The 18,955-nt window shown below is 31.3% G+C and overlaps 1 non-coding gene across 1 annotated transcript; it reads right to left on the bottom strand.

Moving 5' to 3' along the window:
* Nucleotides 1-7,268: 7,268 nt before the first annotated feature.
* Nucleotides 7,269-18,067, bottom strand: LOC106685489 (uncharacterized). Its single transcript, XR_001343856.2, has 4 exons — nt 17,869-18,067; nt 10,289-10,342; nt 8,914-9,003; nt 7,269-7,423 (listed from the first exon to the last, which is right to left on the bottom strand). It is a non-coding gene; the product is annotated as an uncharacterized protein (transcript).
* Between the last annotated feature and the right edge of the window lie 888 nt (nt 18,068-18,955).

The following is an 18,955-nucleotide window of genomic DNA, read 5'->3' as shown; positions in this document are numbered from 1 at the left end:
AATATGATTAATATTGATAAAAACTGTATCTCGCACACCTACAGCCATATATTAAACTTAATTAAGACTCAATAATTTTATGCTCATCTTATTATCATCACCAAATATTTCTATTATCCTTTTGTTTTTCACCTGTTTGTTATTTCTCTATCACTACTTTTTTGATCATTTTTACATACTTAACTTTACCTATATACTTTATTTTATTCACTTATATTCATTTATTTATTTACCTAATGTTTCTATTAACTCTCACATTTACTTTGTTATTGTAAACTCTCTCTTCACATTGTTTTTATAAACTTATTTCATTTTAAATTGTTTTAATTACTTATTTCACTAATCAATATCATCACCTATATTTTTATTATCCTTTTTTCACTTGTTTGTTAAATTCAATGACATTTTTTTTTTTTACTTATTTCAATACTTTATTACTCTTTTAATATGTTTATGTACTTCATTTTACATTTTACCTTGTACTTATATTTTATTGTTCTTATAATTTATTTTATTCAGTTATATTTATTTATCCATTATTTTTATTAGTTTTCCTATTTACTGTTTATTGTAAACTTTCACTTCACATTATTTAAATCAAATTATTCTAATTTACATTTTTTCATGTTACTTATGTAGTCTTGAATATTACAATTATCAATACAGATAAAATTTTATTGTCACAGTCTATACAAAAACAGTTATTATAATTATCTAATTACTCTGTATAAAAATATTTAAATTTTTAAAAAAATTTTACTAAAATGCACATCTTGCTCCCAACCATTTATTCTTTTTAGACTGTTATTGAATAAATATTGAGAATACTAAGAATGATTTTTTGGAATTATTCATCCTATTAAATGAAAGGCTTCTCTATAGGTAAATAGAATCTAACTATCAAATAACGATGGTGGCATGAAAACATCTATCACAGCCTCGTAAAACAGGAAAATACACTGTGCATGCGCTTGACAGTCAAAAATGTGAAAAAAAAATATTTCAAAGGTTAAATAAGATAATCGATAATTTTATAGTTTTAGGGGGCAGGTGGGCTGGGAAGGTAAGAGAATTAACCCTGTTTTCCAATTTTAACCACTTATTAATGTCGCCCAATTTATCTAAATATTTACATTAAATCTCCTTTTCTCATTTTAAAACAATACTTCACGGAAATTTTAATTTGTTGAATAGACATTATTTACATCCTAAATAAAAAGAAATACAAAAATAATATAATTAAAATTTACCCACAGCTTTTATATACGAGCAGCTTACATAAGTTACAAATACTGCCAGATTCACTAATAAAAATTTGTCCAGAGAAATCACGGCTCAAAAATATATCTTTAAATATTACTCATACTTTACATGGGTGCTACATGTTATCTTGTGAACGGGTTGACTAAATTTGTTTCTTATTTTTTTGTTTTGTAAGGTTTAGATCCTCGATGCATATGTATCAAACTATCTATGTTTGAAAAAATATTTTTGTTCTACAGTCTAGAGCACCAAATGATAATAAATTAAGAAGGAAAAAAAAATCTTATCAAACTTGGGGTTGGATGTAGGATGTGGAGAGCCATTAAATAACACAACATGCGTAGCATTTAGATGTTAAACCTTGTTAACTTATTAACACATTGTGGTAAAGTATTAGCAGTCCAACATTATTTTAATTCATATACCTTTATATTTATTTATTTTTAGTTACCTTTTCTTATCTAGATCTGACATAGGAGAGTTTTTCCTGCAGATTATAACCCTATACTAAATAGAGGGAAGGTCTAGTTTTACATTCTATGAGACTACCATGAAATAAATGTCAACCTTCTCGGGCCAGAATCGAATTAGCGTCAGCAGTTCCTGATAAAAATAAAGAAGGGAGAAAATGAGACATAATCAAAACATGTTTATTGAGATACTGAATTATAGATAGACTTGGAGTGTGAGCGGAACACTCTTAGCTATAATAGCGCTACCTATGAGAGTGGTTAGCTACTAATACTACAACCAGTTTGGAAGCTGCTAAGGTATTGCCTTAATACAATAGCCATACAACGACCTCTTACTCCATTTACCAGCCTTTTCCTTAAATATACTAATAAATGAATAGGTACAAGTTTATTTCCTAAGATAAAAAAAGCTCATTTATATGCCCATATACACAAAAGTGTCATATATTCTCTTTCTCACTGTACCTAAATATCCTACCCAATCTTTTACACTCCAGGACACTGCACATTAAATCTTAGAGTCACCTCCAATAACCACCTTTAATGAAATATTCACATCATTCTCATTAGATTAAAATCCTTCAATATTATCAAGCAATTTCAAAGATTTCATGATTGCATATCTAAAATCATCTTTTTGTATTCTACTCTATAGAGATGTATGGATTTCTGATGAGACTAAAGAGGTTTTTTGAATTAGATTTATAAAGGGCCACCATTAGGAGAATCCTGACCTCTAGGTTCTTCAAATGTTCCCAAAATGCCCCTCTGCTCTATGATACTAAACCTGCCCTCTAGTTTACATAGACAACCACCCTATACTACAAACAATTGACAGAAGGTTGACATGGGGCTCACATATCAAGATAAAACTTAAAACACAAAATTTCCGACTGCGACTACTATATTCCGTACTACATAGATGTTCTAAATTAATCCTCAAACAAAAACTTCAGAAACTTAATGTATACAATTATTTATTAAATCCCTTGTGGGCTTACATCTACCAAATTTATGAACTGGCTAAAAAGACACTCCTTCAAAAAATACAATCCTTTCAGTCTCAATTTAAGACCAGTAACGAACTAACCACTCTACATTTCAAATGAGACTATTCGCACTGACTGACGCATTCCAACTATGACAAACAACATTTGTATGACTTACCAATATATGTAGCAAATTTGTTGATTGTAAATATTTTACAGGTATAAATAAAAATGGTAAAGATAAAAAAAGAAAATTCAATTTTCATGCTAATCTAAGGTCAATAGACAACACGTTCTTTTCTCTAGGTAAAATCCATTTTTCTAAATTAGGCTGCACTGTCAAGGTATATTAAAAGTTTGACACATCATTTTATTATAATTCAATTTATTTATTCAACATTCATTTTATTCTAGATATTTGTTCTTCTCATTTTTTTTTTTTTTTTTTATGCTATACATTTTAGTAGTCAACTCAGATTGGGTTTCTCACCATGATTGCAACATGTTAAGTATTTTACAACACGTTAAATATTTTACATTGTCGAACAATGTGAAATTTTTTTTCTTATCAAATCATTTGTTTTGCACAGTAAACTAAAGCTTACACTCATCTCAAAATTTTAGAATTACAAACTTTTCAGCAGCTCATAAAACACATAATTTATAATACTCTTACTTCCCTAGATATATATCTACTGTGATCATTTGGTTGCAGGAACTGCGGACAGTGCAAGATGATGCTGGGCCCATACTTCAAAGGCCCAGCCTGTGCACACTCATGCTTGGCCACCTTTGGAATGACCTCTCCGGACTGCAACAATCCATTTTCAGTCAAGGCCTACCTCAAAAGGATCATTTGAGCCCTGCTCTTTCTTCCCTTTCTCTCGGTTGTGTTTATTTGTCCCCTTTTTTCGTAAGTTCACTGCAGTGCACTCACTGCATCAGTGTAAATATTCAAAATATGTCCCCTATGGTACCTTCCACTGGTTTATGTTGAAGTCCTACACCCTAAAAACCCTTAAAGCCCAATATCTTCATATTATTTATAAGGCAAAAATAATTATTTGTCAAAATCTTAAATAAATGTTATTGTTTCAATATAATCCATTTATTTCATTTCCTCTCCCCAAATTGTATTAATTTGATGTATGTATATTACATTAAATATTAACTATTTTGTCTTATATATTTTCCTGACTTTTTTAGAAATATTAAAATAAAAGTCTATCAGGGTAAAAAACTGAAGTAAAAGTAACAAAATGATATATAAATAAAATATGAGATTACAGTTAGAAACAATCAGAAGGAAAACAAGTTAGGGAACTAGTTAATGCCTTAGCATACCTCAGTACAACATTGATAGTGAACTAAGGAGGTACTCCAAAGAATTTAATTTTAAATTATATAGAAATCAGAGTCCAGTGTTATCAAAATAATGATAAACATATTAAAAGAAATATACAAGGTGAATTTATTAATCAGAAGGATTATTGATGTTTTTAATAATGTGTTATATAGTAGCATTTAATATGATTAATCAAAGTATGTAATTACATTGTAAAATCCTAAGGATGGGTCAACATCCCAAAATATTGACTATATGAGAAGATGGTTGTGGGTGCTGAACATAGAATAAAACAAATAAGTTGAAAAACTCATTTATTAGTGCCAATGGGTCGGCAAGAATTTCTTATTTCTTAGCCTTTATCTGGACTAAGAACAAAAAAAAAAAGATAACAACAAATGAATAAAAGGATATATAGAATGATTCATTAATTATGTTATTTTACTGACATATTTAATTACCTATGTATATGCTTCATTTCCCACTTCTTTTATTACTTTATTTTTATCTATTTTTATTCTGTACAATTATCTAATTTAATCATTCTATACATACTTTTGTTCATTGTTTTTCGTTCTTAGCCCTGATGAAGTCTAGAAATCCTGGCCGAAACGTTGGCACTTTTAAATAGGTTTTTTAATTCATTTGTATTATTCTATAACTATACTCCAACCATCTTCTCCTCATATTTATTATCCACAGTCAACTATCTTCTCATTATTATTTATCATATAGTTTTTTGTTTTTTTTAAATGAGAAGTCATTGCAGGGAAGATATTTTACAATGAGTTAAATTAAATAATTTGGCTAACTTCTTCCAATCAACATCAATTTATGTAATTACTGTTAAATAGTATCTAAAATGATATTGTATCAACACAAATACAGTTGTATTCCTAGAAACAAAAATCGTAACAAACCAAAACAAAATGCTCTTACCACTAATTTTAGGGAAACAGAACATAAATTCTCAAACTTGATTAAAAAAAAAATCATAGGCTGTGATATAAAAAAAAAAAATACTTCAAGCAGGATTCAAAAGTAGGAATCATAACAGAAACGAATCGGCCATTCAACAAAAAATCAGAAGTACAAAATTTAAATTCATGTTATTCCAGCCTCATAAACATATAAGACATAATTAACAACCCTTAAAGTGAATATACAAAATGTGAAACAGAAATAACAGACTGACAATCTGCTTGAAAGAATAGTTACATTTTGGAAATACCGAAACAAACCCAGATTTATCTTTTTCCATTTCAGTTTCTGGCACAAAGCTTAAAGCTAGAGGTATCATAGCTATGTAGAACACAATGTAATAGACAATAGTAAGTAATGTTTATAGTTATTAACCTTAAATTATACTCAGTACATAGTAGTTTCAATAATTAGTTGAAGAAATAATTTTTTCTAAGAAAAAAAAAAAGAAAGTTTTTCACTCTAGGGCATGACTATGCAAATAATAATGTGCAAAACATCAGCTTAATATATTTAGTACCTTGGTATGTCACTAACAAAACCATACCAACTGGCTTCCAGCTACCAACAGTCAAAAAACTTTTGAGTTCTCATTACTAACGATTCCATTATAAGTTACTCAGTCATACCAACTGATGGATTAGAAATGCCCCCACACATCAGTTTCATTTAGTATGCATTGTATTTTCCTTTGCCTTATATTAGAATGATTCGAATGTTGGGTATAAAACTGATACTTTTCTAGTAAGTTATCATATTTTGAATAAGTTTATAAAAAAAATTATTAAATTGTCTGTTTATCATAATAAATTTTACCTCACTTAAGACTTTGCAAGATATCTGCAAGCTAAATAAACCTAGCTTATAGCTTAAGATCATAATATTGCAAATTTAATTATTGAAAGATGGTGACTTCATAGTTAATGGCTCGCTTAGGAAATATAGGAAGATACCATCAAACATACAAAATCAAAAAGGCCTCACACCATTGTATGTCGCATAATTCTTCAATTGTGAGAATGGGATGAATGTGGATGTTGACATACAAGATAACACAGGCAGCTCTCCTTTGATTATCGCTACAAGTAATAAAAATACAGTTATTTTAAGTTTGTTATTGCTAAACAGGGTCTAAGATCAAAGACAAAGAAGTTCAAACCGACTTCACTATGCTGCTGAACTAGGATGCACTTTGTTAGTGACCACACATTTGGATGCTGGATCTATAGTGGATGTGACAGATAATAATGGCCACACTCCATCTTTTTTTGCAATTATGAGTAATAAGCCAGCTGTTCTCCAGCTGCTAGTAAAAAGGGCTGACCACAATGAAAATGGTATATTTCATCATGAGGCCCACAGTGGACATGTTGAGGTTATAAAAGCTTTACTTGATACTGGAGCTGAAGTGGATATGAAAGGAAAGGACCAGAAGGCTGCCTTATATCATGCTGCAGATGGAGAGCACATTGAAGTGATGAGAGCACTATTTGAAGCAAGGGCAGTAATTGATATAAAAAATAACAACCATTACACTGCCTTGCATTATGGAGCAGCAAGAGGACATTGCCATCGTGGCAGCAGTGCTGGATGCTCAACCATGACAATACCCATGTCACATTGCTCTCTCCATAACAGAATTTTTGACCTTAAAAGGCATTCCTGTGGTTCCCAAGCCTCCTATTCACCTGAACTCAGTCCCTTTGACTTTTTCCTAAACTGAAAAATTTCCTCAAAGGACATCGTTTCGGGACTTAAGAGAGCATCCAAAAGAGTTGAAGTATGCTGAAGACCATACCGGTTGAGGACTTCCAGCGCTGCTGGCGTTTAGCCGCACAAGGAAACTAGTTGGATGGGGATAACATTGATGTTTAAAAAAAAATAAAAACTTTGGTAAATAAAAAATCTGTCTCATTACTTTTCTGCCACACCTCGTATTAACTGCCAAGTTAACTATATACTCCTCAGCGTAGAAACATAAAAAATAATCAATACCACCAAACCACTCAATAAAACCAACGTCAAACTATTTAAAGAATAAAGTGGAAAACAGGAGCGTGTTCGGCCGTTCAATGTTGCGCAACATGAGTCTGAGAATCCCTCATCGGACGAGATTCAAAAGTCGGGGTAGCCGAAATTCTCTACAGTTGCAAAAGGAACCAGTGCTTACTCGGCCTAACTTCATACAGAATTGGTGTAGAGATAATAAAGAGATGATAAAGACAAAATAATTTATTTAATAGATGACCAACACTAATAACAATGTCTGGATTTTAATTTTTTTTTACATTACAAATTGATAACAGTTCAATTTTCTTCTATTGTGCATACTGCAATAGGATGACCAAATAGGTAGTACCCGCTCCGATCATCTGAAACAATTTTTGAAGATGTTTAAACAAATTGTCCTGGAAAGGAATTGATATTTAAATAAATGTTTAATGTGTTTTAAGTTGATGTTTCGGTTCTAATTTCATTAAAATTGCTAGCTCATAGTCCATTGTTTTTATAGAACAATATTTATAAGATTGAATAAGTCAAGATGGAGACAATGAAGAATACTCTAAAATTATTTTAATTAGAATGGAAAAAGATAAGAACACCATTTATTTAACATCTTAAGCTCGTAAATACAAATTTATAGATATTTATTTTTTTGAGATTAGTAAGTATTATACACCTTGAATTATTTCACATTAATGTTGATCCCTTTAATTAGTTACAACTAATTAACTTTCAATATGATTAAAAAAAAATTACTTTAGATAAAGTGTAGTGAAAATATAGTGGACTCTTTTAAGTCTAGTAAAGAATCCCTACTCTTATCAAGTTATTTTACCCTTACTTGGGACATACCTTAGCTGAAAGATTTATCAAGGCAACAAGGTCGTACCCAGGATCATCATTTTATTTTTATTTTATACCACATCGGCCTGGTGGGTCTTACATGTTCGATATAACCGTTATATTATATTATATTATATTATATATATATACATTAACAGTTGATTAAAGGGGGTATAGTCTCGTACAAAATACACCCCTAACTATATACAATGTTCATATTAAAAGAAAAAAATAATAAAATAAATATATAAGAATAATGGTTCTTAATAAATGGAGAAAGTAAAAGTAATTACAAAAAATATTGATATTGGTACACTTAAATAAAAAAACAATTGCCCTCTAATAGTAAAAAGAAACAAGATAATTTGAAAAAAGGACGAGAGAAAAAAAAAAGAAAGAAATAATGAATAAATAAAATGAGTAATAATAATAAGTAAAATAGAGGTAGTGTGGCTATGAATTAATTTTATATTTATTAAAATTAATAACAGAATGTCCTACAGCAGTCTGAGCTCTTGTCTTCGGGTTAGGCTGGGTTTCCCAGGTGTAGGTCACTGCTCCGTTAACTGTCGGCAACTGGGAGTGGAAATTCATGAACCGTTTTTTGATGCAATCCTCTATTGACTCCATCTGTAATTCGCAATGCAATTGGCTATTTCTTATGAACCAAGGAGCATTAACTGCGATTCTTAGGACTTTATTTTGAAAAGATTGTAGTTTTTTTCCTTTTCGTAAAGGATGCCGCTCCCCAGACTTCACACCTACCCAGGATCAAAACTAGGGGAGGGAGAGCCATAGTTAATCAGGTTGTGAAATTTCTGCACGGAAAAGGGGAATAAAACCAAAATTTCAAGAAAAATTAAGAAAATTAATTCCCACAATGTTTTAATAGTTATTACAATTACTATTTGCTTGAAAAAAATTTTTTATTAAATTAATTTTTTTTTCGCTTCCAGAGCGAGGAAATTGCCCCCTGCCGAGTACGCCCATGCAAAGCACTGTAACTTCTACTTACTGATCCAATTAGGGTGCTGTTGATGTGGAAAAATCCAAAAGCTGTGAAAGTAACGTCTCTCTTCGCTATCATGTGGAACTCTAACATTTTCTGTAAACCAAAAGATCGATTGATTCAATAAATATCTCAATTTTGGAGAAACTAATGCAAATTTAGGGTTATGAATTGTTAAGAATTAACGAGAAAAAAAGACACTAATAGTACAGAAAACTAAAATATTTTAGTATCTCATTTTCTATGTAGGGATTGAACTCAGACTGGGAGACCCACTGGCCCCCCATTCTCTTAAAAATAGCTCTTCATGCCCCCATAAGCAGATAAAGGCGTGACAATGTTTATTAAAACCACTCAGCTACTAGCTTATGTGCATGATAGGGCTATTGCCAGAAGGTCTCTGAACTCTATTTAGTAGAACTAAATACCCAAGTTACCCAATGGTAACTCCATTGGGAAACCACAGGTTGAAGTAGTGAGCAGCTTCAAGTACCTTGAAGCGATATAGTTTGATACCGTTCCTTATGGGAAGACTAAAGCGGGTCATAAAGCAAGCGTGAGTTATACCGATATACAAGCGAAGACTATGCAACAATGGAAGCAGAAAACATGGAAGACTAAAACTCAGCTGGAAGCATGGAGCTGTTCTTGATCCTAGAGACCTACTCGGCGTTTGGTTACTGCGTTAAATTGGGACAACTCCGACCAAGTTAACCGTAGCCTGGAAATGAGCCGTGTGAAAATAATGGAGAAGAAGAATGTTAAAACATTTATTTTATTTTTCTGTGGTGTAGGAGAGAGCAGGGTAGCTCAGTGAGAAAAGACTTTATGTTACTTTCACAATCCCGATGTGACAAATTATTATTTATTCTGTTACCTTAGCCGAGAGTCAACCCTGTGGATCAGTGACTTCTCCTGAAGCAAACCCAGGCTCTATAGGCACTTTATAGATTGGGAACCCTTAAACGGAAAAAAAAAACCTGGAGCTTGAGCGTGATCATGAACTAATCAACTCCTTGTATAACCGTTGTTCAAAAATGAACACCTCCTTATAAAGTAGTGGACTCCTGAATATTCATGGGTTGTAGCGGCACAGCTTTTATCTTCTATGGCCCTTTTGGTATAGGACCCTGGGCAGTTCATCTACCCAAGTCCGTCTCTGGAAATCTTTTTCTTCTTTGAGAGGTATTTAAAAAGACAAACAGAAAAGAAAGAAAAATAAAAAAAAAATTGTTACTCATTTAAGTACAAATACAACAAGAGAGTAATATTGACTTACATTAAAAAAAATATATTTTTATCTCATTAGCATTATTTAAATATCCAAATAATTAATATTACCATTAAATGAATTAATACAAAATCATCAACTAGTACTTACATCGTCAGGATTAGCCAATAATCTTCTGTACAACAATTTATCAATTTTCTTTGCCTGTAAGAGTAAGGTTTGGTTAAGTTTTTTATGTAACAAAGAGATGATAACAGGATAGAGATAAAATGTTTGACTCCTTCATGATGGTAAATGTAGGGTTTCTAAATATTTTCTTATTTAGAAAGATATTTTTTTTTTATCATATTAGCTTGGGATGGTCACTCAAGGAGGGTTGGCACAAAGCAAAATCCATGCTTGTGTGGAATTTTATGTAGAACTAAAAAAGATAAGTCTTTCATTCAAAACATTATTCATTCGAAAAATATACTTAAAATTAGTTCAAAGGTATTTTTAAAATTTTGTAATTAATATTTTTATATTTTAGATATATGTAAATAAAACATGTTTCCATGTTCATAATTTTCCTTTATCACTGCCGAAGAAAACTTTGTATCAAAATAAAAAATTATATATTCAGAATCTAAAAGTTTCAGTCACATTTTACGTTTTAAACATCAAGGACATTCTGTACCATGCCTGTTGGTTATAGAATTCGGGCATAATCTATCGGACCGTTAATCTGATTTTCAAGACTTTTTGGGGGGGGGAGGCAGGGGTAATGCAGGAAGGAATCTAGTTAGTGTTATATTGATTTTATCAGATTCCAAAACGTATTTTTCTCAGCACGCCTACAGTTCAAACATGGTTGGTTCATGTCCATTTTTTTGTCTTCTTCATTTATTTATTACTCCCTTCCCGGTCATTTCTAACATACGGGGTGGTTATCAATAGGTTACCAATTTTCAATCAAGTTTTTATTACGTTGAACCAACTTGAAATAAAAGTTGACCCCCCAAGGGGTCGACTATTCGAACCGGCGATGCTGCAGTTATCATATTGTTAAAACTGACGCCTCAACTTCCTCGACTACAGGCTGTTCAGTTGTCACATCGGTAAAAGTGACGAATTATCCCAATTTCACTCTCTCATACCTCCTTTCTCCAAAGATCCACAGCACACGTTTAATCGTGTATATCGTTCAATAAACGAAGCTATCAATAAATTGAAATATATAAAAAATAAACTATTCAAAATAGTAGAAGAATTAAAAAACAAATAAGTTTTTTAAAACGTTTATAAATTTTGTTCTGGTAAACTAATAAACTATTTTTAGAGAACAGGCTTCGGTGATCATAACAAAAAAATAAAAAGAATTAACAAAAACAGTCGTCCCATTGAAGAGAAAACATTTATTTACTTTTTCAATTTAAGGGTTTTAAATACCATTCTAAAACGCTTTTTATTTCCCTTATTGTTATAAATGGCCATATGAAACATTTGATTATTTTGAAAAACAAAAAAAAAAAAAAAAAGTTAAATACGCCTCAACTTTGGCTATAGATGTCCCATTCCGTTCATTCATCCGTTAATTATCTTATGTTTATTTATTTTATTTTTGTTTTTGTTTTGTATTGATTCTTAACACTTTATACTCTTCCCTCTCATCATAAATCCCCATGTTATGGACCTAGAGGGGAAATGCTATATTCGGCAGTGCTGCCCAAATACATCGTTTTGATAGAACATACAGCATACTTTTCAATCCATGATTGGGCATATAAATACTAATATATCTTAAACAAATACTCAAAAGTATTTGTTCCTAATTTTTCTTATTTCAAAATACAATTAATTCTATCCTAAATACAATATATTTTAAATATTTATTTTTTTAAGAAATTTTATTTTATTTTTCCACTTCATTCTTCATTAAATTTTATAACATTTTCCTTATTCATACTTTCCCCTTTTGTTTTTCTCAACCATATCTACGCTATTCTCCCCATTTTGTTCTCATAGATTCCTGCTCCAATGAACCACAACACACGTTCAATCTCTTACACAAATACATAATAAAAATTAAACGAAATTATCAATGAACAGAAATTAATAAATAAATAAAAAATAAAATGGCCACAGCAGTAGTATTTAAAAATAGTACAATTAAAAAATAAATTTAAAAAATAATAAAGAAATTTAAAAACACATAAATAAGTTAAAAGAAATGAATAAATAAGTTAAAAATAATATATCGATACCAATAATAATATTATTTTTTTTTTATGTTTGGGCCATCTAATTGATTTTAATATTTAAGTTAACAGTTTTTCGATCTTATAAAATTATATCTAGTTCTTAATATCATAATTTTATGTTACGAACTTTAGAATCATTTGTACAAATTAATTACGAAAAGGAAAAAAAATAGTTAATTTAATTTTTAATTAATTTGACACTATCCTCACCACGTATGCCGATGACACATGTGTCCTCGCTGTTAATAATAGCCCATTAATCGTATCCCAAAATCTCCAATCCCATATCGCAGCCCTCGAAGAATGGTGTCGTACTTGGAGGATTAAAATAAATTCCAACAAATCCCATCAAATTACCTTTACCCTTCGTCGTAAACCTACTGACTGCCCTACAGTTTCATTTAATGATGTTACTCTTACCCCTGTCGAACATATCCGCTACCTTGGACTACATTTAGACAAACGATTAACCTGGAATCCTCACACAAGACTGAAAAGACAGGAAACTGCACATCGATTTCTATTATTACAGCACTTACTAGACAAACGGTCTCAACTTCCAACACATTACAAAAGACTGATCTACATGACTGTAATAAGGCCAATCTGACATATGGAGTTGAGCTTTGGGGCTCCACTAAACCTTCGAATTCCTCTCGTATTCAATCCTTACAATCCAAAATCCTTCGTAAAATCCTCAATGCTCCTTACTTTGTCACAAATAAAATCATACATAAAGACCTTAATGTTCCCTATGTAACCGATCTAGCCCGAACCAGATATCACTCCTTCCATTATAAACTCTCTAACCACTAAAACCCCCTAGTTTCTAATCTTGCAATCTCTTCCATTCCAGACAATCCTCCGAGGGGCCTGAGAAGAAGATGGCCGCGAGACCAGCTAATGTAAAATGTCATTAGAGTGCTACCAATGGTTAGTTTCTCTACACGCCTGTAACACTCTAATTTAACTTAGATCAGATTTAATAAATGTATGTACAGTTGTAAATAGCAATAAATAAATATTTAAAAAAAATAGTTATTTAACTTTTCATCTTTCGTTAATTTTTGTTCACGCAAGAACTTCAGCAACCTTGATTAAAATTATGGTCTAAAATATGTGCATAATTATGTCTTAATTTCTGATTTCTATTAGAAAACTTACTTGAATCATTACGTAGTTGACCGATATAACCATTCTGATCAGTGGATAGACGGTCAAAACAAAAGATAACCAAGAAATGATCAAACGTGGCCTTGATCCTCCTTTAAAAATATTAAACAAAACGTGAATATTATCTGTAAACGATATGAACATAATATAAAGGATTTGTAGACTGAAAAGTTCTTCTACGATTTTACAAAGTGATGCAAGGATCTCTTTTTTCTTTAGCAGTTGTTTATTATCAGTAACATATTTCAAACGTGAAAACGAATAGCTCAATACTGCACAAAAACTGAATATTTGATCATAAAGGCAGTAAATGCTGATATATACCCAGATAAGATGTAAAAAAAATCCATAGGGAAAATCGATTTTCATAAAAATATAAATCGTAATAAACTGTACTATCAAAACCAAGCTCAAGTATTTATAAATCCACTTGAAGCTGATATTCCATTCGATACCAATGTTTCGAAAATATTTACCAATAAGGGTCAATTTGAAATGGAATTCTTTTAAACGAGAAATGTTAGTATATAAACATGCGATATGAATGAATGGTGGTAGTTCCAGTAGAACAATTGATAAATAAACTATAATTTTATTCATCTCACTTGGTGCGGACAAGAACCATTGGTATGCAACATATAAGTGTACTATGACAGCCGTAAATAGAAGTATTAGACGCCAGTAGACAAATTCACGGTTCTGATTAAAAGGAAACGTCCCTAAGAACCTCGGTATGGATAATAATTCATCCATAACTGTCTCTATGTCACAAATTTCTGTATTGTTCCCTTCAGCCATCTTAGACTTCACAACAGAATATCGTTTGAACTAACTCACTAAAGAGAGTGCCACTGATGTTGAACTCAATAGCTAAACTAAACATCTATCAATACCTGTCTTATTCGCCATGTTTTCATTACTTACAAAGTGTTATTATATTTATGTATCATTAATTCCCAATTCAAAATTAATTAAATTGATTTATATATAAACTGATTCATTTTTAAAGGAATGGTTTGTAATGAGGACGGTAGCTAAGATTCCACCTATAACCTCAATACAGCATGATAGATCATTTTCAGGGTTAGCAATGCTGGAAAGTGAAGGAAAATGCAAAACAAGGAAATATGGAGGATTACTAACTGCAATTCTTTCCACATTAACCCAACGTAAGATGGAACTGGTCCTGGGTAATTGTAAGCCATGCGCAAGCTGAGAGTACCTGGTTCCTACCTTAAGGGATAGAAAGCCCTTATAGTACAGTTACTTCACCCCTATTTGGGATTACCATAATGAAAATACTATGTATAATTACTAGTCACTATTGATGAGTCTGCCAAGTATAGGTAGGGGGTACACAAAAATACGGCGGATTCAAAACGTTAAAAAAATTAATTTTTCAATCAGAGGTCATTAGGGAGAGAGAAATACTTTATTTATTTATCTATGCTGCCTAAATACATTAGGTTGCTATCTCACACAGCATACTTATCAATCCGTAATCGGATATATATAAATTATACATACATGGTATAATCATAAAAAAAAGATATACAATAATAGGATATAATAAACAATTTTTTTTTCACCCCTACAGTTTCCTTTTACAATCCATTTCGGTCTGTACAACCAATACAAATGTTTCATTCATTCCTTTTTTCTTTCTCATTTCTGTTCAATTATTCAATTCACCCGATCAACAAATTCGCTCTCCGGAATTCACCCTCCTAGATCCTCTTGAGTGACCCGCTAAAAAAATTCAATATTAGACGGTAATGTGAGATCAGACCATCATTCATAGTCACAGCAGTAGATCAGTCTACCATGAACAAATAAATAGATACATTTTACAAGAATAAGACTAACACATAGATTAAAAGGAAAATATAATAAAAAAAACCGGTTACAGGAAACACTTGAATGGATAAATAAGTTTGAAAAAAAAATAGTATTAATAAAATATTTATTTTAATGTTCTGTTAGTTGCTACAATGTCTGTATCTTGTTTTCATTTAGCCATGAAGAAGCCCTGTAAAGTGGAGCGAAACGTTGCTTAACAATAATGTTTTTTTTCTATTTCTGTACTTTTATTTGCCGCCACCCGGATTATCTCCCAACAATCCACATTATACGGGTATAAAGTATACTATCTTCTTCCAATATAGCATTTTATATTTATCACTATATAATCGACCAAGAATAAAAAACATTAACCCTTTCTCAAAATTTTAGGTTTTGCGTTTCAAGACATAGAATCCAAAAATCAAATAAAAATTACGTCCGTGGCTTCTAAGAATTGTGCCATTTTTTTATAAATTTGGTACTAAAGTGAATGGGCCATTCCACGATAATAATCGCAATGGCCACTTATGACAATAAGAGAAAAATATAAAACGTCTTAGAATCATATAACGAAAAAAGGAAATAAATGTTTTCTCTTCTAGGGCTAGATTTTGTTTCTTGAAATTTTTTTTGGTAGAGCGATGCACACCGATGCCTGCTAAACAGCCGAAAAACATTTCTGAATTGACTATAGGACAAACCGACCAAAAAAATTTAATAAAACTTTTTTAATGTTTTTGCCTTAAGGATGAAACGTAGGTTAACAATATTTTTTTTTTTTATAATTCTGGAACAGATAAAATCTTTTTTATGTTTATGCGACTTTCTTTTCGATCTTCTGATGCCTAAACCCCATAATTTTAAGTAACTATGTTTCAGTTAATTCATTTATATTAAGTTGATTGAGAAAATTTAAAAAAATAAAACCTTGATCGAATTTTAAATTTAATTAATTCTTATTTTTTACTTCGAAAAAAACTTACTTGTATTATTACGTTGTTAAGCATTATAATCATTCTGATGAGTGGATAGATAGACAGAATAAAAGATAACCAACACATTATCAATGTATGTCCAAATCCTCCTTTAAAAATAGTGAACAAAACATAAACAATATCTATAAATGATACAAATAAAATATAAAGGAATTGTAGACTGAAAAGTTCCTCTATAAGTTTACAGAGTGATGCAAGTATCTCTTTTTTCTTAAGGAGTTGCCTATTATCAGTGATGTATTTCAAACGGGAAAACGAATAGCTTAATACTACACAAAAACTGGATATTTGATCATAAAGGCTATAAATGGCGACATATACCCAGGTTAGATCAATAGTGAATCCGTATGGAAATTCCATTTTCATGTAAACAAAGATAGTAAAAAATATTACTATCAAAACCAAACTCAAGTACTTATAAATCCACTTGAAACAAATATCCCATTCGATACCAACGCTTCGAAAATATTTTCCAATAAGAATTAATTTTAAATAGAATTCTTTTAAGCGATAGTTCTTAATGTATAGCCATACCACATGAATGAATGGTGGTAGGTTCATGATAGCTATGGATAAAACATATGAAGTTTTTTTTATTAGGTTTGGTGTCCAACTTAACTTTTTGTATACAATATAGGAATGTGCGATGGTAGTCATAAATACGAATGACAGACGTAATGGAACAAATTCATGGTTCCGATTGAAAGGAAAAGTCCCTAAAAACCTGGGTATGGACAATAGATCATTCATGGTTGTCTCAATATCACAAATTACTTCGCTATTCTCCTCAACCATCTTGGGCCTCACAACAGTATACCACCCTAACTAATTCACTAAAGAGAGTGTCATTGATGTTGAACTTAACTTGCAAATATAAACATAATCGATTCCTGCTCTATTCGTCATGTTAGGTCAATAATGTTATTTTAATTAAGTAATAGGCTTCTTTGTCCAATATAAAGTAGTGTCTAATTCTTTTTTTTTCCCCCTCAATAAAATATACTATTTACTCAATAAAAATAGTACCATTTAGAATGGATATTTCATAAGTAACAAATAAACATTACAGGTAACCTTAAAATACCAAAGGTAGTAAAAGGTAATACCCAACACGATTTATTTCCTTTTTTCAGAGTAAAGCACTCACTAATTGACTGTTTCTATTCTGTTTTAGTGGGATCGGAAAAAAAACAAAACAACAACAGTAATTTACATCAGTCTAAACGTGTAGAACTAAAATAGATTATATGATGTGGAGGAAAGGGCAGGACTCCGGAAGAACCCGGCGCTTCTTTCTCAATCGGAACATTGGTATTCAAAACTGTTAAGGATGAGTGGAGGTTTAAATTTATTATTTAATTTAAAACTTTTATTTTTGACATCATTTTTGTGGATAATAATGATGAATTGGGAGTTTAGTTTTTTTAACGGAATGATTCGAACAGGGCATTTTTTTTTTGCTAATGAATTGTTTACTGACCTGTCAAATAATTGATAGCAATGGTATAGACAGCATCACAAAGGGAGATACAGTAACCGCTATAAGGCTTGCCTTTTGAAACACTGTCATATTGTAGACTGAAAAATAAAATAAGATCATGACAGTTTGCACAAACGATGAAGCAGTTATGGCTAATATTTGTGGTCCAAAATAATCTTCTATATGTCTGCGGAGGAATATCAACTGCTCGAACTTCCTTAAAAGCTGCCTGTTATCTCTGATGTGCTTGAGGTGCGATAAGGCTGATGCCAAGATGGAAGTAGTTCCGTAAACTTGATCTACGATAGTAGAAAATACGATGTAAATGTGGATGTGTTTAATTAAACTCCAGATAGTTTCCTTCCAGTCCAGATGGAATTCTGGAATTCCTGCTAACATGACTGTCAGCAGGCTCCTGTATTTGTTCCACCACTTATAGCGGTATCTCCAAAGCACTTCAATTCCACTCATATATTCTTCGAAGGCGAGGAATTCTTTGAATAAATCTCTTAATCGTTCGAGTTTCGTGTATATGCAAACGAAATTGGTGAACGCAGGGAACAGTAAAAGACTCCAATGGAATATTGTGAGATAGACATGACGAGTATTATGCCATATTTCTAATCTGATGTACGTCAGGACAAAGACCGAAACTAAATCGAATAAGAAAACCAGAAGCCCCCATGATAGCTTGAATTTACAGTCAAGCGGAAATGTACCACAAAGTCTAGAAATTGAGAATATCTCTAGGAAAACAGTCTCTACTCCTTTACTGTCTACATTTCCTGACTTCATAGCGGTCAAAGCTCAACCAAACGTTAAAATAAATTAAATAAATATTCTCTTAGGTCCCATATAGGATCGATGTCGGTTATTAGATTGTTTGTTTAGTTCGCCCTGGCCATTGTTTACTTACTAAATATTTTTCGCGATGCTTGATATAGTAATGTATGCTTAAAATGTGACAGCTTTTTGATTAATTCGACCAACCTGAAGTGCCACTTAATAGATTAGATTTTTAACATTTCTTCGATTTTCTTCAAAACTGCTCTAAGGACTTTAATTAAATTCGACATCTTAATGTACA

The sequence above is a fragment of the Halyomorpha halys genome, unplaced genomic scaffold (genome assembly GCF_000696795.3).
Source record: "Halyomorpha halys isolate HHAL.00 unplaced genomic scaffold, Hhal_1.1 Scaffold702.1, whole genome shotgun sequence".
Lineage (NCBI taxonomy): Eukaryota > Metazoa > Arthropoda > Insecta > Hemiptera > Pentatomidae > Halyomorpha > Halyomorpha halys.
Note: the sequence above shows the minus strand (reverse complement) of the source record. Positions and strands in the feature narration are given on the sequence as shown.